Source organism: Eleutherodactylus coqui, chromosome 2 (genome assembly GCF_035609145.1).
Source record: "Eleutherodactylus coqui strain aEleCoq1 chromosome 2, aEleCoq1.hap1, whole genome shotgun sequence".
Taxonomy (NCBI): domain Eukaryota; kingdom Metazoa; phylum Chordata; class Amphibia; order Anura; family Eleutherodactylidae; genus Eleutherodactylus; species Eleutherodactylus coqui.
Genome location: NC_089838.1, coordinates 28,888,721 through 28,910,924, shown reverse-complemented (window position 1 = coordinate 28,910,924; position 22,204 = coordinate 28,888,721). Strand labels below are relative to the sequence as shown.

At 43.9% G+C, this 22,204-nt stretch overlaps 1 protein-coding gene across 1 annotated transcript in view; it reads left to right on the top strand.

The window, feature by feature from the left end:
- Nucleotides 1-22,204, top strand: part of LOC136611206 (potassium voltage-gated channel subfamily A member 2-like) — a 45,965-nt gene that overhangs the window by 12,150 nt on the left and 11,611 nt on the right. Inside the window, exons 2-3 of the mRNA XM_066590535.1 lie at nt 9,080-9,510; nt 10,710-10,773. The gene's annotated coding sequence lies outside the window, so the exon portion shown is untranslated. The remainder of the gene's footprint in view (nt 1-9,079; nt 9,511-10,709; nt 10,774-22,204) is intronic.

Genomic DNA, 22,204 nt, shown 5'->3' with positions numbered 1-22,204 from the left:
TCAAATAACATTACATTTATCAGTGTTAAACCTCATTTACTACTTTGCTGCCCCCAACTTATTCAGATCCTCTTGCAACCGCCTTGTGTCCTCTCTTGTGTTCATTACTTTACATAGTTTTGTATCATCTGCAAATATTGATATTTTACTGTACAATCCGAGTTATTAATAAATATATTAAAAATAATATTGCCCAATACTGCCCCCTGTGGTACCCCACTAGTAACAGTGACCCCTCCAATACTGCCCCCTGTGGTACGCCACTAGTAACAGTGATCCCTCCAATACTGCCCCCTGTGGTACCCCACTTGTAACAGTAATTCCTCCAATACTGCCCCCTGTGGTACCCCACTAGTAACAGTGACCCCTCCAATACTGCCCCCTGTGGTACCCCACTAGTAACTGTGACCCAATCAGAGTATGTACTATTTATAACCCCCCTCTGCTTCCTATCACTGACCAGTTACTTACCCCCTTACATACATTCTCACCCACACCAAGTATTCTCATGTTATATACCAAACTTTTATGTGGCACAGAATCAAACACTTTGGAGAGGTCCAGATGCACAAGATCCAGTGACTCCCCGCTCCAGTCTAGAACTTACCTGATCGGATTGGTGTGACAGGAGCGATCTCTCATGAACCCGTGGTGATACGGAGTTATACAGCCATTTTCCTTGAGGTCCTCCAGGATAGCATCCCTTAGAAACCCTTCAAACATTTTACCCAAAATAGAAGTAAGACTTACCGGCCTGTAGTTTCCAGGTGCACTTTTTGACCCTTTTTTAAATATTGGCACCACATTGGATACGCGCCAATCTAGTGGAACAGACCCCATCACAATAGAGTCCTTAAATATAAGAAATAGGGGTCTGTGTATTACATTGCTTAATTCCCTAAAAACCCTGGGGTGTATGCCATCAGGACCCATGATTTGTCTATTTTAATCTTTTTACCTGGATTAGACTGGGGACATTTAGTGGAGAGTTTACTTTATCACTCTGCATCTCATCTGACATTTCATTTTCCTCTGTGAAAACATGTTTCCTTACTTCACTCATAGCAGCCATCATACGGCACTTAGAGAGATGTGGGAAGTTGAAGAGTAGCATGTGAGGAGCAGAAATTTGCTTACGATGTCGCTCATTGCTATTAGGAGATATTGTTGTCATAAATTGGGGTACTTGGTCCACTTAATTTTTAGGTAGGTGGTAGATATCAACATTACTGCCAGGACACATGGTTTTTCTGCAGCACATTGCCCAGAGCATCAAACTGCCTTCACTGGCTTGTCTTCTTCCCATAGTGTATGCTGGTGCCATCTCTTCCCCAGGTCCACGTTGCACACACCTCTAGCCAATCACATGATGTACAAGAAAACTATATGACATCCATTGTTTCATGGTCCAGTACTCAGGTCACATGCACATTGTAGGCACTTTCAGCAGTGGACATGGGTCAGAATAGGCACTCTGACTGGTCTGTGACTACACAGTCCCTTACACAGCAAGCTACAATGTCCTGTGTGATTGGACACCTTTCTGTGATTGCCAGCAAGAACCATTTCAGCAATTTGTGCTACAGAAGCTCTTCTATGTGATTTGACCAGATGAGCTATATCCAGGCATAACTTGACACTCCTGGGCCCCAATGCAGAATATATAACAGGGAACCCGACTATAATGCCTTATTCCTAGTACTGGGCTCCCTATATAGAGAGGAGAGGCCTTATGGGCCCACTAAGGCTCCTGGGCCCGGGTGCAACCGCATCCCCATGCATCCTCTACAGTTACGCCTCTGGCTATATCCTTCAATCCACAATGCATTAATGAGATTTGGATGCCTATGACTCTGTCGGTGGTTATCCTTCCTTGGGTCACTTTTAGTAGGTACTACCCACTGCACACTGGGAATACCCCATAGGACCTGCCATTTAGGAGATGCTCTGACCCAGTTGACTTGCTATCACAATTTGACTTCGATCACAGTCGCTTGGATCTTTACACTTGCCCATTTTTCTTTTATCCCACATACCCATTTCAAGAACTGACTGTTCACATTACCTTTATTATTTGCATTACCTTTTTTAGTTTGTTTTCACTCATTCTCTTATTAGGAAACTGTCAGCAATCTACTGTTGTTGGATCTTATGTTCTTACTATGTGTCGATATTTCGTACTTTGTATATATACTGCTGTCTGTGGTCTGTATTTTCTTGTAACCTGAACAGCTAGGTGATTATGTAGATTTGTTGACCTGTTGCCAGAATTGGCTATCCCAGGTAACGGTGCCCCGCCGATTGTGCTCAGTGCTTGTTTTATACATTCTATTGAAATCAGTTAGCCATGTATTGATCATATTGAACATGCCAGATCCTTCAGAGCTCTGCACTCAGGATAAGACAAAGAACACGTCAGCCCCCCCCCCCCCCCCCTCTATTATCTCAAACTCTCAAGTAGGGAACTTTACAAGGGGTTATCAGAACCAGACCACTGCAATCCAAACATTAATACACCAATACACAATCTATTGAACACAAGCTATCTATATATATATAAAGAAGAAAGCCCTCACTGACTGACTCACTGACTGACTGACTCGCCACTAATTCTCCAACTTCCCGATGTCATAGAAACATGAAATTTGGCACAAGCATTGATTAGGTCATAAATAGGAAACGCTAATAGATCCCAACTCGATTATTCAATTCTAAGCGCAAAAGAATTAGCGTCCACATTTTACGTACGTAATCTAATTCTCTCGCTTCCTGATGTCATTTTATATAAAGGAATTGTCGCATGGTTACCTCCACGTGGTGTTTCCTGGGTAACGCAGAGAACTATGCAAAATGGTGAATATATGTTTTTCCTCTATCTCTAAAGTAACCACGACTTCATAAGATTTTCCGTGTGAACACCAGATAAACACCAGTACCTAATTAACTCGAGCGAAGCCGGGTATATCAGCTAGTACCTATAATAAACATAAAAACATAATCTAAGATCCATCAACAGAAGTTACCCTGCTTGCTGACAGTTTCCAGATGCTAACATGCACCGATACTCTCAGCCATGAAATGGCCAACTAGTTTAATAAGTTCAAGAGCATGCTGAGTTTTTTTTTTGCGATGGAATATATGCGCATGTGAACAAACCAACTGAAATCAATGGGTTCTATTTTCTATGCATTGCGCGCGCCAATACGGGAATCCGGCCTGAGAGCGGCTTCACACACTGAGTTTTTGGGAAAACACACTTGCAGAGTCTGTTGCAGTCTTTGGGGACAAAGCCTGGAGTGGATCCAGCAGGAAGGAGAAGTCCTTGCTTTATACTTCTCACTCTGTTTTTAATCCACTTCTGGCTCACAAAACTGCATCAAAATCTGCAAGTCCGTTTTCCCAAAAAGTCATAAAGTTACATCACTGTAACTTATAAGATATGAAAAGTCTCCAAGTAGTGACGATAGAAAAGCACAAGGCGCAGAACTCGAAAGATGCTTCCAATGTGTGTTATCATTTCTAGTAAAGGGTACATTATACCTTACAAAACACCTCAGCTGCTGCAGAACCTCTTTTTAAGGCATAAGGATGTTGGTGTTCTGAAATAACTGTGGTGTGTATTATGCCATTCTGCAACGACTGAGGTGTATGTTTTGAGGTTCTGCAGCAGCTGAGGTGTCTATTATGTGCAGCAGCATCTTAGGTGTGTCATGTGATCTTCTGCCGCAGTTGAGGTTTGTATTTTGATGTTCTGCACCATTTTTGCGGTGTATTTTGATGTTGTGCAGCATCTAAGATATACATTATGATGTGCTGCCCCATCTGAGGAGTGTATTATGCCATTTTGCAGCAACTGAGGTGTATATTTTGAGGTTCTGCAACAGCTGAGGTGTCTATTATGTTCTGCACCATTTGAGGTTTGTATTATGATGTTCTGCAGCAGCTGGTGTCAGTATTATGAGGTTCTGCTGCATCTTACGTGTGTAATGTGATGTTCTGCAGCAGCTGGGGTCAGCATTATGAGGTTCTGCTGCATCTTACGTGTGTAATGTGATGTTCTGCAGCAGCTGGGGTCAGTATTATGAGGTTCTGCTGCATCTTACGTGTGTAATGTGATGTTCTGCAGCAGCTGGGGTCAGTATTATGAGGTTCTGCTGCATCTTACGTGTGTAATGTGAAGTTCTGCAGCAGCTGAGGTCAGTATTATGAGGTTCTGCTGCATCTTACGTGTGTAATGTGATGTTCTGCAGCAGCTGGGGTCAGCATTATGAGGTTCTGCTGCATCTTACGTGTGTAATGTGATGTTCTGCAGCAGCTGGGGTCAGTATTATGAGGTTCTGCTGCATCTTATGTGTGTAATGTGAAGTTCTGCAGCAGCTGGGGTCAGCCTTATGAGGTTCTGCTGCATCTTACGTGTGTAATGTGATGTTCTGCAGCAGCTGGGGGTCAGTATTATGAGGTTCTGCTACATCTTAGGAGTGTAATTTGATGTTCTGCACCATTTTTGGGTTGTATTATGACGTTCTGCAGCATCTAAGATAAGCATTATGAGGTTCTGCAGCAGCTGAGGTGTGTATTGTGATGTTCATGCACTATGAATCAGTCAGTTGTTGACACTGGAGAAGGCACTTCCTGTGAAAGCAATATGTGACCGACAGGAAGAGATAAGCGGCGCCCATGAATTGCTGCTTATCTCTCTATAATCCAAATGTGCCGTTTATCCATATACTGTATTGATTACATTACATTCCTCCCCTGTCTGTGATTGTAGCTTTGACTCTTCTGTTAGGCTCAATCAGGTCCCTTAAATCCTTACCCCTACATGAATCTGGCCTACGGAGGCGCCGCCAGTCATATTATTTGTAATTGCGCACGTGCGAATGACTCAAACAACAGACGTCTCGCAATGAAAATGCTGAACGTTACACCAAATAATTGATTTGGAGAAGGGTTTCAGTGAAGTGGATTTTCCATTTCAAGTCTATGCTGTGTCTTTCGAAGGCATCCGTTGAAGGCCTCTCCGGAGACCACTGTTTCCATAGCAACCAACCCAGACAGCTATCTTTGCCTCCTGACATTGGCTACAATTAAAAGAAAAAAAAATCGAATGCAAAATATCCTTGGCTGCGGCCTCCTCATCGCAACAGCTTTTAACCCGAGTGTCACTAAAGTTCCCGTTTACTGAGATGCGGATGAATATACATGAATCCCTCCAGATCCCCAAACCTGATCACACGGAGGATCATATACCGGCACGCTAGAAGATTACTATAGGGACCACCCAATATATCAATGCCAAAAACTAGTCAAAAATATCAAAAATACCGCCCTCCCGGTAGAGAAGATATAGGGCAGTGGTGGCGAACCTATGGCGCGCATGCCAGAGGCAGCACTCAGAGCCCTCCCTGCTGGCATGGGCCGCCATCGCCCACTCACCACTTGTGAATACCGGCAGGGGCCATGGCTCCCCGGTATTCTTGTATTATGTCGCCACTGGAAGTTAGGGGTGGCGACATAATACAGCAGTTTGACATGTTCTAACGCCCCCAGCTTCTGATAGGGAGCGGCGCCAGCAGCAGGAAGCTATCATATCCAGATCCCGACACATTGGGGGACCATAGATCACCCAGTGCCTTAAAGCAATCTTCCCTTTTCAGGACAAAATTCTGGGATGAGGAGTTGGGGTATTCTTTTTTTCTCTCTGCTGTCCGTCCGATCCACCGGTTCTGGTCCCCGTTTCCATCTTCCTAAAATGGCCAATGCAATATTGTATCTAGTTAATGCACTCTGCGCACTGCTCTGTGATGACGAAGTGCTGATCACATGAGCGGCATTAGCCAATCAGAGAGCAGGAATAGTGCATTGTAGTCTAGCACTACCAATGCACTATGGGGATTAGGTAATCTGAAGGCTTTGTTGGTCATCTTGGACGGCCAAAAATGGAACCCAGAACCAGCAAATTGGATGGATGGCAGAGAAAATGCAGATAATATACCACCTGCTACCTCCAGTCCCAGGACAGTCCTGAAACCAGAGGGTCACTTTAAAATCTTATTGCCACCTGATACAGTTTTGCACAAACCCCCCCCCCCCCCCCCCCCACCTCCCAGAAAAATGAGAATCCTTTGGCACCCGTTGGTTGCTGGCAGCTGTATCCACCATCCACAGATTGGAGACGTATACTGAAGTCTACCTGCAGCAGCGATCAGGTGTTTATGGCATATCCTGTCAATACATCATCACTGACAGTCCTGATTTTCATAAGGAAGTCCTAAAATTGGACTGTAAAGGGGGCAGATCTTTGCCAATTTGTCCTAAAATTAGGCATTTCTGGGGACATTCCTGAAGTCAGAAAGGTGAAGGACTTAAAATGTGCCAAGATTTGGTTTTCAAATATTGGTAATAATATGATTATGCCATAATTTTCTCAGATGGGAATGCTCCTTTACGAAAGCAGTATGGTGGTGCAATAGTGCAAAGGTTTTGTTTCATTAATTTAGTCATGGAGGATGGAGGTGCCCTGTAAGCTAATGCATTAGCCAAAGTAGAGCGTGATATGAAGAGTGTCTTCCATCCTGGAGGACCTGATGTGTCCAGCTATTTCACACGCAGCCCATTCATTTTAAAGGCCACCATGTAATTCCTCATTTCCCCTGTGGTGGCACTGTGGGGAAGTTGAACACTTGCTGATTTGCCCTTAATTTACAACCTAATGGCTGGAGGTCCCATTAGTTGGCTACACTCTGATCAGCTTATCATTGAGGTGAACTTGGTGAATAAAAGGAAATGTCCAACACTCATAACACTGTTCACTTTAGATAAGCCAAGATACAATACTTTTTATACTTTGCCGCTTATTTCGTCTTCGATGGTCTTTTGGTTTAAACTGTTCTGTAGTCAAGGATATGGGTTTGGTTGTATTGTTGGAAAATTAACACTAAGTATGTTGTGTTTTAGAGATATGTGCAGAAAAATTCCTTCCATACGGCATCTGAGAATCCAGAAATGTTCCTGGCCTTGTACTTGTCTCCTGGCCTGTAAAATAATATGGAATTTCAAAATACTCAAAGCAGATGACTGAGCAAATAATAATGAATTTAGACATAACGCCACAAAAAAATTTAAAATGACAGTAACGTATTTGATTCCTGAAGATTCTCTAACCTCAGAAACCCATTTTATATATTCGACCATCTGACAATCCAGAATATACACTCTTTTTGTAAAAAAATATCCAGCACCTAGAAGAAGTTGTCGTTTTGCTGCAAAACCCGGCATGCTGTTCCATCTCAGACAGATATGTAAATGATGAGAGTTGTGGTGTGATTAGATGAACGGTCTTGTCACCGGAGGCTCTAAAAGTGGTTCCACCCTTGGCCTATAAAAGGCTCTCAGAGGCTCCTTGTGTGTAGTGACCTCTTCTTCTGCTTGTGTAGAGCTTGTTGACCACTAGACTCCTCTACGACGCAGAGAAGAGATTTCCCCCCATTACCAGAGTCTGAGAGGGGCGCATTATTGGGATGTGAGAAGCTGGATGATCGGATCAAAGAATTGTCCCCCACCAGACCGTTCTGACCAGATGGTTAGGAGGTGTTGGGACCAGTAGATGCGTGAGGGCACACAAGGTGATTGGGCTCAGGACGCACGTTACAATCACACATAGAAAGTTTGCTTCGATTCTGACTACTCCTTCTAGGGGATCACAAGCAATCAATTCCTTCCTAATAAGTGGTATGTAGGAAATCACAAAATGTACCCGTTTTATGTTGGTTGCTGCTGACAGGACCTTTTTCTCACCATTTCCCATTAATTTGCATATGACTTTGGTCTATTTTTGCTATTCTAACCATTACTCAAATTTGAAGATCACCAATTGACCCAAGTTCTCGACCTTGTTTCTGTTGTCCTATTCTGTCCAGGTGCTGCAAATAGTCATGCGCTTCACAGGGTTGTCACCCAGTTTTTCTTTTAACGGTGCTTATGCATATTAAATTTAAATCACCTTAAATGGCCAATTTTTACCATTTTGAGCGAAGATCATTCAAAGAAATCTGGCAGACAATCTTTCGCGACTAATAATGGCTGACTATAGTCTGTGAAAAATGTCATTAGCCGTGCTGGAATATGTTACTCATGGTCGGCAAAAAATAGAAACGTATCACTTGCCACTTTGCACAAGCCCAGTGCCTTTTTTTCCCACTTTTTTCAAACCATATCCCTCATTGGCCAGTTTAAACTGGTATGCTGCAATTGTGATCCTACATTCGAACGATCCAACAGATGATTGATCAATCACATTGCAGCTAAAGTTGCATGTGTATGGCCAGCTTTAGAGTCCTCCAGGCCCACATGAAGACCTTATGTAGAATTACAGTCATACCTCATATGAGAAAGACACGGGGTCTTCCTTTACCCCTTCACAACTCAACCCTGTACTTCATCCTCCAATTCCTTGCCTGTACCAGATGAGACAGCAGGTCACCTTTTTGTCCCCAAACTTCCTGGTGCCAATGACCATATGCTACGTCATCTCCCCTAGCTACTGTGCTAAAGACTCCAGGCTTTCCTTATGGCTTCCTGGTTTGAGCCCCCAATTTCCCATCACTAGTTTAAAAAAAATTTAGTGACAAAAACACAAAAAATATGTCTCCACAGTTTTAATGTTTCATTCCATCTTAAAGGAATCTAAAGGAAATCCGTGTTCTACATTTTCTTTTCCTAAGGCTTAGTGGTAGAACTTGTTAATCTCACTTGAGAAAGAAGAATCTATTTGCCACCAAAAAAAGTTCTGATAAGTTCCAAAAAAGCGAGTAAAAGTTTTCAGGATATTTTTTGTCATAGATATATACTAGATGCAAGGGAAATATTGAGTTTTCTTCTCCTGGAATGTTGTCTACGGTTTCTATAGAATTGTAGGATATAGAGAAATATCATCAATGTTAATCTCAAGGAAGAACAGGAGGTCCAATAACTGTCCATCTCCACTTGTTTTGTAATTGGACCTTCTATTAGGAAAAAGTCGAGAGAGCGAGAGAATTTCCTCTAAGGACTGCATTGAGTAACCTTGTTGTCTTAACAGCCCTGTTCCGTCAAGAACAGTTCACAGGTCAACCAATACTCGAATGGAAAAGATGCAGTTTTTAGCGCAATAGCGGATTGCTTAAGAATGTTTCCACACAATTTCAGCTGAATGAGGTCCAACACTCAGCGTGACCTACGAAACAAAAGAACACACTCTGCTTGGAGATTGCTCGATTCATTCTACCAAGAATGTTACAGCTGTGGATTATCATGCCTCATTACAGTCGCATTGAAACATCCATTCAAAGAAAAAGTCCAACAGCTGATGCTTTGGGATTGGAAGGAAATGAGATGCCTTTTATAGTTTCCACTTAAGGACTTGAAAGAGGTGGCAGAGATTGCTTATCGAGGAAGCATCAAGACTGTGTTCCCATCTGGAAAGGTCGAAATGTTCTGGAACATTCAAAGGAAAAGCTGAGAAAGTCACAGGTATTGTATGTCTTTGTTACCCTCCATGGGCAGTGGGTCAGATTTGCAAATTAAGGATGCCCATAGAGCTTAGCTGTTGGTCAAATGGTCATTCATTGACAACTAGTCTTCCAGATGTCCCCACTCAAAACGGGTAAGGGCAGAGGCGTAACTTGAAGATCCTGGGCCCCAATGCAAAACCTGTAACAGGGCCCCCAACTATAATGCTTTATTCATAGTACTGGGCTTCCTATATAGAGAAGAGAGGCCTTATGGGCCCCCCAAGGCTCCTGGGCCCGGGTGCAACCGCACCCTCTGCATCCTCTATAGTTACGCCCCTGGGTAAGGGGATAAAGCAAGGGTCCTTTTACACGGGATGACCTGTCGGGTGCAGATGGTCGTTCCATTGACGATCATTCCTATGCTTTTACAAAAGAGCGAGCATCGCTGAGTGAATGGAGTGAACACCCCCTTTAGGCACCATGAATATTCGGCGTAGCTGCCTTAAAAATAATAAACCACCAAAAATAATTGCGAAATTTATTCTAGCAACGTAAAGGTCATTTGAATCAATATAAACTATACTAAATAAGACAGCTGCGTGACTCTGGGTTGTATAATGTGCCTGGAATGTAAGGATGATGGATACAGCATATTCCCAGCAGAACGAGCACCGAGATGAGTCTTAGGATTTTTTCCTGCAGCCGTCTAGCCCAGTTCTCGGCGCATAGAATGGCCTCTTAACTCCCAGAGGAAGCAGCAGGCTTAAAGTATGTGCCAAACATCAAAGAAATAATGTAAAATATAATAATAGGAAAATAAATATAATTAGTGTAGTAATAGCAGCGAACACAATGATAACAAATCACAGAGAAAACAGGGAAAATTTCATTAAAAATGCATTATCCAGATTTTTTCCTAAAGGGTTATTAGTGAAGCAGAGAAGGCGTCGAGGTAATGAACTAATTACATTCATTATTCCTATTCTTGGTGTAATAAATTTCAAGAATCCAACAGAGCCAAGCTATAACATGGAAGACTTGTATTTGTTATGATTGAAGAGGTTCACTCATTCCGAAAGTTATGTTTTTAATTGAGATTGGGCGATCCGCCTGTGATTGGGCGCACGATGGACGAATGAGATTGCTCTTGTTTAGTGCTTCCTAGAGAAGGGTACTGCACCATGGAACGATGTCTAAAATGTCTATATGTCCTTACAGAGGCCAAGTGCACTTAGATGATGGAAGGGGAGAAATGTGGAATGCGGATATCTGGTAGATCAAGGTAAGAGTATTATTCCTCCTGTATTGTAATATCAACTTGTACAGTACATTATCCCCGTACTGTCATACCACTATGGAAATAATTTCTATGCTGTGACATCATCATGTGCATTATAAAAAAAAAGGGACATCACTGTGTGCACTATTCCTCTACTATGACATCACTGTATGCATTATTCCTGTAGATGACATCACTGTGTGCATTATCTTTGTACTATGACATCACTGTGTGCACTATTCCTCTACTATGACATCACTGTATGCATTATTCATGTATATGACATCACTGTGTGCGTTTTCTTGGTACTATGACATTACTGTATGCATTATTCCTCTACTATGACATCACTGTGTGCATTATCTTTGTTCTACAACATCACTGTGTGCATTATTTCACTACTATGACATCACTGTGTACATTTTTCCTCTACTACTAAAGCCACTGTGTGTATTATTCCTGAACTATGACGTCACTGTGTACATTTTTCCTCTACTATGATGTCACTATGTGCATTATTACTCTACAATGATGTCACTGTGTACATTATTCTCTTGCCATGACATCACATTGTGCATAACCCACTTCTGTTACACTATTTTGTGTATAATGATTATATCACTATAAACATTATTCCATCCCTTGCGGAAGGTGCCATAGAGACACCCATCTGGCAGTGTACTGGATCTCCTCTGGCATTCAGAACCGCAGTAATTCATCATAAATTCCACTAGGTATTGAAATCATGCAGGAATTTTGGCTCTGCGGACAGGAAGCTTCTTGTAGTTGGCACAAATTAGATGGAGGTGCTGACATGCTCTGAACAGCTGACAGAAAGGGTTCATCGGTTCATGCTGCTTGTGCCAAATTCTAAACTCTCCATCAGCATAGTGCAACAGATATCTGGATCCATCTGACCAGGAGATGTATTTCCACTGCTCAGTGATACAATTTTTGCACTCTTTTGCCCACTTAAGTCTTGGCTTTCAGTTTTCCTTAATCAGCAACGGCGCTGGAACTGATCGCCTACTGTTATAGCCCATCCATGCTAAGCGACAAGAAGTTGTAAGTTCAGATACACAAGTTGTGGCACCAGCATCGTATTCAGCTGCAATTTGCTTAATTGTTCATCTGAAGGATTCTTGACATCCTCTTCTGACTCCTTTCCCTGAACAAGATGTTTATATCCACAGAATCCTGTTGCAGCCGTTCTGAGGGTTTAGCAGCATTCCTGCCTCTCCTGGAGCTGAGAGGTGTGGTGGTTGCAAGATTAATGTCAGTCAGCACCTGGTGCTAAGTAGCTCTGCTCCTATTTAAGCAGTGCTAACTGTTACTCCTGTGCTGGTCAATTCAATTCAGTCCTATGTTGGACAGCGTCGGAGCAACACAGAGTGGTGGAAGCTCTTCATTTGAAGCTAAGCTCTTTACTGTTTGGTTTGGTTTCTCCTTTTGTTTTGTGCTAGGGCCCCCAGTGAGGGACTGGTCAGTGGCCCAGTTTGTGCAGGCTCGCACTTATCAGCGCAGTCGGTCTGCCGAGTAGGCAGGGCCCCCTCCCGGGTTAGGGGATGATAGGGAGAGCATTTCCCTTTAGTTTTTGTTTCCTATTGCACAGTTGTGCCTTTGATTTATGTCATTGAGGTTGCATGTCCAGAGGACGCAACAAATCCCCTTCCGTTGTTTTTCCTTTTCAGTATACTCTCCACACCATTTCATGAGAAAACCCCACAAGGTGTATGAAATCCTGGCCTTGGCTATTCTATAAGTAAAAGAAATGAAAAAGGAATGAAAAAGGAGGGTGGAGCAAGACCCAGTGAGGGTAGTGGAATATTTATGGAGTACACAGAGTTTTCAATGATTGAGTATTTTGAATGGTGGAGGTGCTGCCAACCAGATGACGCTCCACCAGTGTGGGCGTAAGTGTAGCAAAAAGGATGTGAAAAGAACTGGTATGGAGGCGCAACACTCTAAGCTACTAGAAGATGTAGATCAAAGTCCAATGTGTGATGGTGAAAGCACTTCTTTTTTATTATTTTTTCAGAAATTAAAAACCAGCAATGGAATACGCGTATCGGGGAAGAACCCCTTCGTCAGTTCGGCTGGATAGGACAACAGGATGCCTAGGGGTGACACGATTCCAAAGATATATAGGATGTGTCGGAGGTCCTGTGTGCAGGAGGACAGGGGAGAAAAAAGTGCTTTAAGGTTCTTCCCCGAAACGCGTATTCCATTGCTGGTTTTTAATTTCTGAAAAAATAATAAAAAAGAAGTGCTTTCACCATCACACATTGGACTTTGATCTACATCTTCTAGTAGCTTAGAGTGTTGCGCCTCCATACCAGTTCTTTTCACATCCTTTTGGCTATTCTATGACCAGACCTTGTTGGAAGTCACTCCAAATGTTGGATTTTCCCATCTATTGTGGATTCACACTGAAACTGATCCACAGAAAATTTGCCCATGTGATTTTATGCAGCACTGAAGGGGTTACAGATCTAATTTCCGTACAGGAAGCTCCAAGCATGTAAGAACCAACGTTTCTAATAAAGTGGCTACTCGGTGTACTTTTTGGATGGTGTTGCTCTTTAACTTCCACATGGCAAACACCCACATTGAGAAAAGACTATCTCAGTCATGTAACTGGTAGTGAAAATATTGTTAGTAACACAGCTGCTCCAATGCAAATGAACAGCGAAGATTTAATAATCAGTGGGGAAGACAACAGATTGGAGTTTTGTTGTGGATACCACTCTACAAATGGATTATGTCTGTGGCCCAGAGAACAGAGGACTTTAAGCCAGCAGCACTAAAGAATACACCACGGGCTTGTCAGCCAGGACTGTGACAAACACTGGCAGGCGGACAGGATGAACTGTCCTTGGCGGATGTGCCCAGTGAATTAAACACATCCATCCAGAGAGGGATCATGTGTAATTAGAGGGGAAGCTGGGACCCCATGCCATTCTGAAACAATACATTTTGCAACTGGACTTACACAATGCAGATCAAGGGGATCTCAGTGGTCTACTGAAGATTCAAACACTTTGGAGAAAGAGGGGTGTATAATGAGGGGCACAAACCACACACAACTTCAGGAATAAAAAGCTCAGGAAAATGAGTGCACATAAGAGATTGACATTTCCTGTTTTCTGCAGCTCATTTTTCAGCTTTGCTCTGCAGACTGGTACAGTGGTAACAGAGCCTTCTCGGCATCATTAAAGGATGGGTGAGTCGAAGGCGTTGTCCTGGACTTTTACTATTGATGACCTATTCTGATGATAGTAAAAGTCCAGGACAACGCCTTCGACTCACCCGTCCTTTAAATGATGCTGAGAAGGCTCTGCTAACACTGTCCCAGCCTGCAGAGCAAAGCTGAAAAATGAGCTGCAAAAAACAGGAAATGTCATACCTCTTGTTGATCAGCGGGGGTTCTCTGCTCAGGATTTCTGGCAATCAGCTAGTTGCTGTGCCCACTGTCAGTACAGACAGCACTGGAAGTAGATACTGTAGTGCTGTCCATATTGCTGCAGCCCAGTTTGGTATGGTAGGCACAGTTCCCATTGAAATCAATGGGAGTTGTACCTGTAGTACCAAATCAGGCACTGCAATGTTGATGTTATCAGCTTCCAGCACTGTCTGCACTGACAGCAGGCCTGGTGATGAAGCTGATCATCAGGGATCCCAAGTGGCAGACCCCTGCCAATCAACTATTGATGGCCTATCCTAAGGTTCTCTGTGTCACAGATTCAAAAGGTTGTGGACCTTGGGTATAGAAAGAGCAGCAATATGTTTGTAGACTTATCAATGTCAGATCGGGGGTGGTTTGATGCTCGGCACTCTTGTTGATCAACTGGCTGTGGAGCAGGTGGAGCACCACGGGCACTTCAAGTAGCTGATCAGCAAGGGTACCATAAGGGGGATCGAAACCAATCTGATAGTGATGGCCCATCCTAGGGGTAGATCATTAAATTGATAGTCCTGGAGAGCCTCTTCAAAGGAAATGTATCATACATTCTTTTTTTTACTAATTTAAACCAGATAATGAGCCATTTTCTATTTTTCTAATTTGCTTCCTGTTCTCAGCAGTTGGACTCCCACCGATCAGTAATTGTAATGATTAAAGTTTAGTTTTTATCTTTAGTTATTTCAAATGATCATTTTATGATGCACATTTTTGAGAATATTATTTTATACTATGTTATATTATATGTTGGAGCTGGAGATGAGCGAGTGTACTCACTAAGGTACATTACTCGAGCGAGTAGTGCCTTACCGAGTATCTCCCCGCTCGTTTCTAAAGATTCGGGGGCCGGCGCGGGTGACAGGTGAGTTGCGGCGGGGAGCGGGGGGGAGAGAGCGAGAGAGAGATCTCCCCTCCGTTCCTCCTCGCTCTCCCCCGCCGCTCCCCGCCCCCCGAATCTTTAGAGACGAGCGGGAGATACTCGGCTAAGGCACTACTCGCTCGAGTAATGTGCCTTAGCGAGTATACTCGCTCATCTCTAGTTGGAGCACATGCTTTTTTGTTTTATGTTTTGCCTTTTTATGTCGTATTGTATTAGTGATTCCACTCCACGTCTGACTTTTCTCTAGCTTTATTGTATGGAAAATGGCAATGACTCTGTTGGAGAACTGAAAAGCAGTAGCAGGGTCAGAAGTGGTGGTGGTGGGGGGGAGAGGAGTAATGAGAACGAAGGTGAAAGGGAGTGAGATTACTCATTCCTATCACTGCTCTGTGTGTGAAGACATCTGTTTTTAGCATTCCCTGAAAATAATTTCCTGAAAGTTGGATATAAACCATTCATTTAATTTTTTTGTCTCCAGGCTGTTTAACATCAGCTCGTAATGACTTCACCCTATTAAAAAGAAGTCAGGTTTGTACTTCATCAGAACCCTCATGAACAGATGGTACGAGGCAGACCTGATGGTGTCTATTGTTCCAGATGTTCAGGCCATTTATTATATTTTTCCACTTCACACTTTTGTAATGTAGACTTTTTAAGAGGTTCTATTCTCCCGCTGATACTTCAACTTGTCACATAGCGAAGAAAAGGAAGAAAAAAAATAAAATTGGTTCTGTAATCAGGAATTATGGTCAGATGGGAAAATTCTTCAGATCCATATTTTTTTCCGTTGAGGCTGTATTGTAATCGTGCCTCTTTACTTGGACAATGGCTGAACCTATTGGTCTCTAGCTTTTGCAGAACTACTCCTCCCAGCCTGCTTACTGGAAATTGTAGTTCCGCTAGAGGCCCACAGATTAGAGATCTCTAAGAGCCAGTGACTGGATTTGTTATTTAAGGATTACGAACAGGATTACGAACAGGAAGAACATAATATGTCAATGCTACATAGCAGCCATAGCTGGTATTAGCACAGGTTATATATAGATATTCTAAAACAAAAAACTCCATTGCAGTGATCAAGTTGTTTCACTTCGCTTCAGAAATGGCCAAGTAAAAAAAAGATCTTAAAAGCCATTGAAACCCATGTGCATGAAAAATCAATACACATATCTTACGAAGTCCATGCAGAAAAAAAATCACGCACTTCCTTTTTTTTGCATTGCGTTTTCCTTTTCATGCATTTAGAAAGCCTTATACTTGGTGTCAGGACTCAAACCTGGGACCTCCCATGCTGTGGATAGTGTCTCTTCCTATTGCGCTATCCAGCTTGCTGGACAAGCTCCCCTGCTGTACGTAGCCTTGTTCCATGCTTCTGTGAAACTTGTTCCTGCTTCCCTGTCCTGGTCCCGCCTTGCTTCTAATCAGGCTCATTATAAAAGCCTGACCCTGCCACTGCACCAGCGCGTGATTATTGTGCCCTACAACCGTGATCTAGCTCTTCTCCTCCTTCTCCACTACAAGCGACCTGAGACTTCCCAATAATGACTCCTGGTTTTCCTCCTGACTAGGCTACCCACCCCCTCCATCTGTACTGCTACCTGAGACTTCCTGATAACGACTCCTGGCTTTCCTCCCAACAATGCTACCCGCCTCCCCCATTTGTACTGTGACCTGAGACTCCCTGGTAATGACTCCTGGCTATCCTGACTACTCTCTGGTGACCTGCATGGTTATTACGCCTGTGGCTCCTATCCAATTACAAAAAGGCTTCATTTCCAAAAACACATTGATTTAGGCCTCTTGCACACAGGTGGATTTGCATTGTGGAGTCCATGGTGGGTGTCTGCCTCTGGACTCCACAACAAATACCACCCTATAGCACGCTATTGCAAATCGCGATTTCATCTACACGAGCAGAAATCGATTGCGATTTTCCACGCGCTGAGAAGAAATCGCAGCATGCTGCGATTCTGTGTGGGCTACGTTCAGACGGCTTCCATTGAAGCCAATAGAAACCATCCGTCCCACGGCTCTTCTGCAGTGAGCACTGCAGAAGTATCGCGGGATCCGCACCATCGCCTGGCGTTGGCGGCTACTGCACATGCGCGGCAGAGTGCCAGCCAGCACACCCGCACTGCAGAAAGAGGCCGCCGGCCAGGTACGCATGGGTCACCGGCCAGGCACCAGGTCGACCTCTACTGCGGGAATCCCGCATGCGGGATCTGACCCGTCCGTGTGCAGGAGGCCTAAAACATAAAAAAAAAGTATGTAGAGGTGTGCATAACCTTTAAGCATTGCAGGGTAAGTAATAATCAAAAAGATCCTTCAAAATCGAGCAAATTTCATTAGTTTTTGTCCAAGATTATCAACCTATAAGAAGTATTGTTTTCTTCACCCCTGAGATGCCTTCAGCTTTTTTACAGTTGTCACATCATGACATACACTGAACGGTCACTTTATTAGAGACACCAGCCCTGTTTTTAATTTCCCTGCAGCGCCTCCACAGGGGAAATGACGCATTGCACAATTCATATCAATAGGTTTTCTGGGCAATACAAGACAGGGCAGGTCCTGCGAAGTGAGACACACTCTTTTGTAGCTATTGTCCAATCTGGACCAGAAATGAAGACCACTTTATAATTTCAGACCCAAGGTAGAAGCAGCTTTTATCATGAAGTCATATAAGCGATCGGAGGATTGCTTCACTTCTCCAACAGAGTTAAAATGCACAATATTATTCATGCGTTTTCTTCAGGGCTCCAATAACTTTAGGAATTTGGCAGAGGGTTTGATATGTCCCTGCAGCTGATAAAAACTGCCAAACACTGGATTTAATTTGTACATGTTGGAGGGAGTGAGGGGAGAGGTCACTTAGTTTATGCCACTGTTAAGGAAAATTTCATCATCTCCATAAACTGCTGTAGATTTTAGAAACTGATATCCAGAATCCCGGTGTCTATCCCTTCTCTTCCCGCTCTTTAAAACTCAACATGGAGAAAACTAAATTCATCAACTTTCCCCATCTGACTCAATCTCCCCCCACTAGAACTAACGCTCAAAGTTAAAGGAGTTGTACCACAATCAACTTTCATCCCCTGTCCTTAGCATAGGTGCTAAAGGTCGGAGCAATGGGGCCTCACCGCTGAGACCCCCCAATCCTGCTAACAAGGGTCTCTTGTCCCCATCTCTGCAGGCTTGGCGCACCCACCCACAGCGATGTGGGGATTGAATGGAGCAGCAGTTTCAATGGAGCTGACGGAAATAGCCAAATACAAGCACTTGTCTATCTCCTGCAGCCCCATTAAATATTAATTGAGTGGTACCGCACATGTCCCACTACCTCTCCATTCAATTTGTCCCTCTCTGCTAGGGGTATAGTGAGACTCCCTGTTCTTGGGATCGGTAGGGCTCTTAGTGGTGAGATCTTCACCAATGAAACATGGACAGGTGCTTAAAGGGGTTGTCCAGTTGTAAACTATTGATGACTTATCAGTAGGATAGTTCATTAATAGTAGATTGACAGAAGTCTGTTGCCAGGGATGCTTGCCAATCAGCTGTTTGCTACTGGGCCTGTGTGCTTGTGCACTGAGCTGATTTCAGCAGGAAGTAAACAGCTCCATTCTCACTGCAGTGGTCAGGCTTGGTATTGCTGGCCCAGCTCACATTGAAGTGAATTGTAACTTATCCCGCAATACCAAGCCTGGCCACTACAGCAAGAAGGGAATTGCCTGCTTCCTACAGAAATCAACACACTGACTCAGCAGACAGCTGATTGGCAGAGGTCTGCCACCCAGGATTATTATTAGGAAAAAGTACCAAAAAAACTGTAAACAGATCAGTCATGTTAGACAGAAATATAAACCACACAGTTCGTCCTTTAAGGGGTTAATGCTCTTCTACTAGCAACATAGTACACTTTAAACACAGCGTTCCAGTATGTCCCTATTCCTATCCACAGCAACCCTGGTGGATAACTATTTTGTCCCTGGCAGTGTGCACACTTATTTGTTGGAGGTTGGCCCCACTTACGGTTGTGGTGCACTGGAGTCACCACTTCCACTGAGCCAGGCTGCATCAGGTCAGTAGTACCACTCCACTGCCTGCATCCTTCCCATTGCTTCAGGTCGCAGTCTTGATGTCTCCAGCTACTTTCTCCCTTTTGGCAGTAAGCAATCTCTGAGTCCTTTGGTCAGCACGCTCTCTGGCCTCCACAACAGCCCCTCTCACTTTCAGGAGTCCAGCCTGCCACTGTTCTTTCCAGTTTTTATCTAGCAGTGATTCCTCAGACTGTGGGATCTCTCTAGCAGCAGCTCCCTTGCAGACTGTTGCACCTTCTTTTGCAGCTCCCAGCAGCACTTTAACTCTCATACAGTCTCTACTGCTCTCCCCTGCGACACCGCAAAAATTGTCCTTTATATAAGCAGAGCACCAGAAAGTTCCCAGTAAGCATGCTCAGTTCAGTTTGGAGTGGCCATTTTGGTGCTCTATTGTGAAGTCTGATGCAACCTAGGCTTTGTCACACCTGCAATCCTTTCAGCGGCAGCATTAACCCCTTAGGGGTGAGTCCCTTACAGTAGCTCAGATTGGTAGTAGTCTACCATGTCTCCACCAGAAGTATGGGTGGAGTCATGGGTTGGCCGGCCTCAGTTCCAGGGAACGCCAATGTCATGGGCAGACACACCTTCCCTGCGGTGTACAGCCTCCATGCTCCTTCTGCTGTTCGAGCGGTGAAAGTTCAAAAGTGGCGGCAGTGATGGTCCTGAGGCAGCATTGTGCAGCCTCTATCCTCCTCCTCCTTCTCCTCCTGCCTGGTCGACCCAGCAAATCACAAGAGCGGCAGCAGTGTCTGTTGTGGCAATGGGTGAGCCCCGGCTGTCTATGACCCGCCGGGGCATGGAAGCGAAGATGCGAGCGTGGCTCGCTGAGAAGGAGGGCGGCTGCGGAGAGACCACACTGGTGGATGCTGTGGGCGTGACCTGCTCATCCTTTCTAACTTACGAACACCAACCCATTTCTCTACCCATACTTCCAGTGGAGACATGGTACACTAATGCAGATCAGATTATCTGGCATCATGCCCCGATCAGACAACATAGGGAGTTAATCTTTGTGTCTGTGGCCGCCTAGATCCATACTGATTTTAATATAGACCACGGAGGGTAGTACTAGAAGAAATAAATGGCTCGAAACTTGCAGATTTTTTGCCGTGACGCCCGCTTCGGTCACGCAATTTTTTAAACGCATCAGTTATGCACACGAAAATTCGTGCGACAAAACGCCCGTGTGACTGAGCCCTGAGCCGAAGGTTGATTGAGTTTCCAAAGAAGAGGCTGAAGTATAAATGCACAAAGTAGCAGTAGTATCACCCCAGGAGCCGCCTGTCAGCGCAGTGATGACCTCTCTAGTCACATGTGATCTGGGCTACATAAAAACTCCAGCTCTGCTGCATCTAATTTTACCGAGCGCCATTCATTGACGTCTCCATCCAGTAAATCAGAACCATATGCCGCTTATTTTTGGAAATCATTCGCCGTCGTAATAGAACAGACTTCACTTTTTGATTTATAGCCGTTCAGAAACTTGCAAAGTAACATTTTTTTCTCCTTGGAATAATTAGATTTATCTACATAGCTGCAAGTAACCGGACACCATGGCAGAGCTCAGATATGGGCACCCAGACAGAATAGTGAGGGAGGCCCCACATCACAGACCATAACTCATTAGTATAGACTGCAGAAACACTCCAGCTGCTGCAGAACCTCTTTTATAAAAAGGATACACCGGACCTTATAATGATCACTGATTGATTCTCAAAGTGGTTCTGAAAATTAGTGTATTGATCGAGATGCTTTGCAACAGCTAGGGTACTGTATGATAAATACGGCTGATGCAGAACCTCTTTTTGAAGATGAAAGGGTAGCTTTATGTTAACCATGAAGTAATTGATAAAAGCAATCCTTTTTTTCCCCCTCAAAGAGGTTCCGCAGGAGCTGGAGGATGGATCTGTTGCTGTTTGCACACTATATAAAGTAAAGTCTATATCTACTTTCTAACTGCTGCAGAACCTCTTTTTTGTATTACAAAGTCCTGGAATACCCATTTAGGGTATATTTACACATACCGGAAATAATGTAGAGATTTCTACAGCAAAGTCTGCAGCATTGCTGCATCAAAAACAGAGTCAAAATCCGTAGCTGATTTTAGAAGATACTACGCTCACCCTTACCTCCAAAGTCTTTGCGCTCTCGGCGCTTCCTTCACCGGCCACCCAGTTAGCACGGCGCCGCTGGTCAGGAGATGTGGAAGTGAACAGCGGTGCTGCGCTCAATAGGAAGCGCCAGGAGTGTTAGATGAGAGGGAGCGCAATATCTTCTGAAATCAGCTGCAGAAGCGTACCTGATTTCGAGTCAAAATCTGCACCGATTTTGACTTTATGTCTTTTGCAGAAATGCTGCGGATTTTTGCAGTGGAATTTTCCTATACGGAAAATCCGCAGCATTTCTGCTACACGTCCAAACATACCCTTAAAGAAATGTATCACAGATCAATCCTGTAAATATAACATCAATTTCCATAGAAGCCACTAGAGGGCGCTCACAAACAAGTATATTGTAACACTGTATACTATCATATATATGAAGCATGACTGATACTAATAAAGCCATATTAGTGCGTATAGCGCTGCCTACAGTATTCCTGCTCTATGGGGACATCTGTCGACAACAGCAGTGACAAAAAAATAGAGACAGCAATTGTAACCATTCCCAACAGGAGAGAGGACTAGTTATTTGTATAGCGCCAATGTATTCCGCAGTGGTTTCATGTAATTTATTTATTACCCCCCCCCCCCCCCTCCAACAAGCTGGGTACCTCCCAACCTCAGTAGGATGAAAAGATGAGTCAACCTTGAGCCGGCTACCTGAACCAGCGGGGATAGAACTTGCAACCTTCAGGTCTTGAGTGAGAGCCCAGATGTTGTGATCTGTCATCAATAACTATAGGGAAATGTCTACACATATCGGAAAAAATCCGTTGCAGATTTTCTTGCTGATATTGCTGTGGATTTGCCCCAGATTTCACCCTAAATATTGCAA